Source organism: Cyprinodon variegatus, unplaced genomic scaffold (assembly GCF_000732505.1).
Source record: "Cyprinodon variegatus isolate N-32 unplaced genomic scaffold, C_variegatus-1.0 Scaffold255, whole genome shotgun sequence".
In the NCBI taxonomy this organism is placed as follows: Eukaryota; Metazoa; Chordata; class Actinopteri; order Cyprinodontiformes; family Cyprinodontidae; genus Cyprinodon; species Cyprinodon variegatus.
This window is the reverse complement of record NW_015150708.1, coordinates 223857-229826: the sequence shown is the minus strand read 5'-3', so window position 1 is coordinate 229826 and position 5970 is coordinate 223857.

The following is a 5970-nucleotide window of genomic DNA, read 5'->3' as shown; positions in this document are numbered from 1 at the left end:
TATTTTTCACCAGCCGCCACTGCAGGCTTGGGATATGCAGCACTGGGATTAAATGTCTTTTTATGAAGGGAAGAGGAGTCCTGATGATCCTCTCTGCTGTTCTCACCACTCTTCTCACTTTCTTCCGGTCTGAGGCGCTGCAGCCTCCACACCACACAATGAGACAGCTGGTCAGAACATTCTCTATGGTGCTTCTGTAGCTGCTGTGAATATATGAGAAAAAAACATGCTTGTTTGCTGGAATTTGAAGAGCGCAGTAGTTGTGCCAGAGGTCAGAGCCGAAGGAGCATCCTAAAACAGCCAATCAAGTTATACGGAATTCCATGTCCCATGATAGAATACATGAAGCCTTAAAGAAAAAGAATACACTGCAAGCTGAGGATGCAGTTCAGACTCACCTGAACATAAAGTAACAGAGTGTTAAACCCCTCTCCCCCAAAGTACAGGTACCCGGTAATCAAGGGGATTGATGTCCGACTTTGTTTCATTTGTCTCTGTTTCTGCTGCTAATTTGATGTAGACCACATGGATCAATCTTGGCTGATGGTTGTGATGTCATTTTGTAGGGGAGATTTTCTTGTCCACCATGTCTACCCCTTTATAACTAGAGAGCAACAAGTGTATGATACTACTTCCAGCTAGATTAGGAGCCATACCAATAATCTGAAATAATAAGAAGATGGTTCTTTTTAAATGAAAGAGACTTAATTAAAGGTCCTTTACCTGATTTTAATTTAATCTCTCTAGGAAAATTGTTTTTTATATGATATATTGTGTCGCAACAGAGGTTGTTTTATTAAAAAGAATGGCACATTGAGATATGCATTACTTGATAATGGATGGATGGATGGATGGATGGATGGATGGATGGATGGATGGATGGATGGATGGATGGATGGATGGATGGATGGATGGATGGATGGATTTAAGAGGCAACTTCTTTTCATGCTTTTGAGAGAAAATGTTTGATAAAACTGTAGAATTGATAGAATTGGGGACAAGTTTAAACTACAACCGAAATAAGCAAGCCAAAATATCAACAAAAAAAATAAATTTAACTTTCAGGTTTAAAATTGAAAGCAATGGCCAAAACTTTCACTTTGAAAATGGTGGAGTGTTCAGGATCTGTACTGTAAAAAGCAGCAGATCTTATGCAGATCTACGACATATCCTAACCATTCCCCTTACATCAGTTACACGGCTCAGTCATAGCGCAAACAGACAGTGGGCTTTGGCACAAAGGAAACCACTGGTTGACCAGAATCCACCTTTTGTTAAACAGAACAAAGACATTAGCTCAGTTCTTCCACAGTATTTCAACATTAAAATTCCCATCTGCTCAAAAAGAATATTCTACCTCCTGTATGCTGTGTTTCTTAGGACATTTGGCCTGGTGAGAGTTTGGGCTTTTTTGCGTTGTTTCAGCTGTGTCTGTGTTCAACCGAATGGGTGCAAAGCCTCAGAACAGGGCGCCAGCATAAACCTTTACAGAGTGTCAGACTTTGTTATGTTTCCGATTACACTTTATGACACTATACTCTTGGTATGCTCTGTATTCCTCAGAGAAAAGAGACAATATCTGCAGGTTAGTGGAACAGAGGTAATTTTACAGAAACATAGAAATGATAATACTACACATCTTGTGATACTTTGCTTTTTAAAATTCAGCTGATATTTTGTATTAGACATTATTATTCCTTTTCTAAACTTTGAGGTTGTGGTCTCATTTACAGCTGTTTGAATAAGAGACTACAGCACACTCATTAGAAAACATTTGCACAATTAGCCCTGAGACATTCAGCTCAAACACAATCATCTACTGTATATTTTTATACGTTGAAGCTTTAATCTCTCCGACTCATCTCGACTTCATACTATTTTTATTCTCCTGAAAGCCAATAATAATATTGCTGACAGCTCCTGGTTTTGTACAAGCGCTGCCCACAGCATGAGAAAGAATGGTGAGCAAACTCCACAAAGTGACTCATGTCTTTTCAACTTTCATTTTTGACACTGTTTCTGCCAACCCATCTGTGCTCGTCTTATTCACAGTGACATCTGTCTGGCACTTTGCTGTCTTACCACATAATAACAGACTGCAGCAAGGCTTTTTGCTGCAGTCTGACGCCAACCTGTAATATTATCCAGAGCTTTTCTTACCAGGATTTACTCATTAATCAAAGCTGGGGAGAGGATTTTATGTATAGTTTACAATGCTTGCATTATAAAATCCAATACTTATTACGCAGACTGTCAATTCTTTAGGTTTTTTAGTCAAAACCAGTTGGTTCTCTATTCATTATGCAGGTGTAGTGGGGTTTGAAGGTTTGAGAAAATTATTTATAATAGTCCATGTTTAAGTAATATTATTACAAAAGCAAAATTCAAGTTGAAAAATGACTCAATGAAACAAAATATTCCTTGAAGATTTAACGTTCAGGAGCATTTTCAGGCCTGGGTGTCAAAAATAAAATTTCTCTAACCATAATAGTTTTCTTTAAATTAAGAATAAAACATGACTATAAATTAGAGCTATAAAAAAACCTTTATACTTAGTGAGATCAGTGAGATTTTTTAATTATTACTGTTTTTTTTTTTTTTTTTGCATTTTACCATTATCTTTTAAATCAAAACCCTTCATAGCCCCTGTGCTTATTCCATGCCATGATTGTACATAGTTTCATATAGTCATGTGAAAGAATAGAGGTTATTAAAAATTCTGCTACTCTTAGTTTGATTAAGAAATTATTAAATATTGGTCTCTAATGTCTTTATGTGCATTTGGAGAGAAAGTCTTGCAAGCACATTTATATTTATCTATTAAAAATAATGAGCTCAAAAAATGTGGCACTCTCTCCCCAGGTTGCTGATAAAATAACTACAATGAGATAATTTTTACCTGTTTACTGTGTGGTAGAATCCAGGGTTCTTTGATGGTGACCTGGCCCGGTCCTACCTCATTAAAGCATCCCCAAACCATGCTTTGGTCAAGTCTCCTGACTTGACCATTTACCTTTCATGGTATTCTTTATAAAATTGATTCTATTAAAAATACGATCATTGCTACCCCTCTGCCTCACCATCATCTCTGGGAGGTGAGGCAGCATCTGAAGGTAGCTGAGAAACAGGTCTGTGCATTTGTTACTTCAAGGCTGAACTATTGTATTTCTTTACTATCAGGAAATCCACAAACTGTAGTTAATGCTGCAACCAGAGTTCTGGTGAAAATTAAAGAGAGATCACATCCCTTTGAAATTCTCCTTCTCACATATAAAGCCATAAATGGTGAGGCTGCTTCTTACTGTATATCAGTGATATGATTGTTCCTTATGTTCCTAACAGCACACTTTGCTCTCAATCTGCAGGTTTACTAGTGGTTCCTAGAATTTCTTAAAAAAGAGTAGGAGTCAGGTCTTTTAGTTATCAGGCTCGTCACAACCTAAAACTTTCCTTTTTGATAAAGCTTATTGTAGAGAGGCTCTGGTTGTCCAGAGCTATCTCTAAAACTATGCTGCTATAGGCTTAGACTGCTGGAGGACATAGGGAAACTTTTTCATCATTCTGTTTCATTCTATCTCTATTCTCCCACTCTTATGCTCTGTGCTTTTTCTCATAGTAGCTTCATCTGGTCTGGTCCTGTTTGGCTGTGACTCCATCCAGGAGAGAAATATCAGCTGTCATCAACACCTTTGTTTATAGATGTTGGAGCTTGACCTGTTTTTCAGTGTAGTCCCATTTCTCTGACTGTGACTGACTGGATGAGCTCTCTTTCATCCTCTGACATGGGAGCTGGATCAGAGCTCGTCTGCCCGGCTGTGTGTTTCCATGACAGGGCAGGCTGTGAAGCTGGTTGACAGCTGCCTTTTGCATCTCTGCTTCTGTCTTCTTGAACCCCAATCGTCCTCGGCAGATGGCCGCTCACACTGAGCCTGGTTCTGCCGGAGTTTTCTTCCTGTTAAAAGTGAGATTTCGTCGCTACAAGCATGCTTAGTGTGAGGGGGTCAATGAGTCGATGCAATCAGCTGGTTTGCCTTAGAAAGAAAACTTTGAATCAATCTGACTGTATGATCTGGTTGGATTGTCTCTGTTAAGTGCCTCGAGATGACATGTGTTGTGAATTGGCGCTATAGAAATAAGCTGAATAAAAATTGATTAGTGTAACATGCTAACTTTTAACTGGTTGGACCATTTACATGTATATACTATTTTAATTTCTCATTTGAATTTAATCCCTATTTTTAGGACTGATAATTTTTTATTGATACTGTTACTTATAATTTATTTTACTAGACTGATCTAAATTATTCACTAATTTATTTATTGACCTCAAATTGTTCTGCTGATCATACAATACTGCTCTCTGTCACTCAGTTCAACAGTGCGGAGGATAGTAAACTAAATATTATCAGATTTAACAGGAAAACCCTCCTTCAAAGTGCTGAGTTCCAACATTTTAATCATGTGCAGCAAATCTGTTTTCCATGATCAGGATATGAACCATTTATCTGAGACAAAACAAATTTGAAGTAGTGATGCCAGTTGTAATTATTTAGTCATTGACATCAGGAGGAAACACGCAGTTGAGGCACAAGGTTTCAATAACTACTGGGATAGCTTTCAACAAGCTATGGGGATGTGCTTTTGAGGCTCTCAACGGTGCAAGTGAATCCTTACCCTCAGTCATTTAGCCCATTGTTTGTGAACAAATATTGGGTGCTGGAGCTTTAAAGCCAACAGCTTAACTTTATGAAAGATGTTAAGTAAAGTGCCCCTCTGTTAAACTCAAGTGCTTGCTTGTTTAACTCAAGAAGTTACATTTGCTCAGGATTAAGGAGACTAAAAACAGTGTTTCTGATTATGGTAGTAAAAGAATATGATATTCTTTACATTTAGATCTTAAAACAAAGATCAAAAGCATCAAAATTACACAAATTTAAAGGAGGCATATTAAACATTTAACTAAGCAACAGTTAGTTACTCTTAACTACACATTTTCTTAAAACATTTAACTATTCAAGAAAATAATAAAGTTATTGCACCATACTTTTTACTTTCAATTGACAAATATTAGAAATACATCAGTACTCTTACTTTAGAAAAATGTTTGGCTGCTTCCTCCATTTTTAAGGTAAAGTGGAGAATGATCTTTTTTTCGGGTGGATCATCAAAATAAGTGGTTCTCCTAATTGTCAATCATTCTGATCATATGTTTACGTAAGGCTGTCTTACGTGCTCATCCCCATTTTCACTTACCGGTGGCGAGTCTGTGGAAACATTGCAAACTTTCTTTTGGAAAGTAAGTTTGTATGAGCAATGCAAAAAATTACTTTAAAACAGAGCGTGCACGAGGAGAAACAGGCTTTTGCATGCTCTCACACAAGTTTAATAGGCGTTCCCTCTCGGGAGTAGGTACAGGGTTGTGCATGTGCATTGTTTGTTTTGTTTTTTGTTTTTAATGGGGAGGCCAGGTCTTGCTAATTAGCATTTGTGGAAATGCTCCACTATACCTTTAACTAATTTAATTGAATAATCAACTACCTTGTTTAAGAAAAATGTGCTCCAGAAAAAGACAAACAGTTAGTTTTTATGTCAAAATGAGTGTCCTTTTTTTGTTCACAAGCTTACTTGTAGCTGCCATGACATTTGGAAGTCAAGCTAATAGACAATAAGGATTAAATGTTATCACTGGGGACACTGATTCCATAAGTTTTATGTTAAAAAAAAGACAACTTTTTTGGAAAAGTGTTTCTTTATCCTGGATTTCTTTTTTTCAAATTACATATTTTTTAGATTATTATTATTACATTATAGTCTTTAAGATATTATATAGTTTTATTTATATAGTTTTAAATATCAAATGTAATGATGACTTACTCAGTACTTCAAAATCTTTTTTACCATTTTTTTTTGTTCTGCTACTTGGGTAATTCTTGGATGGCTTACTTTAGTAAACAAAAAAAAAAACAAAAA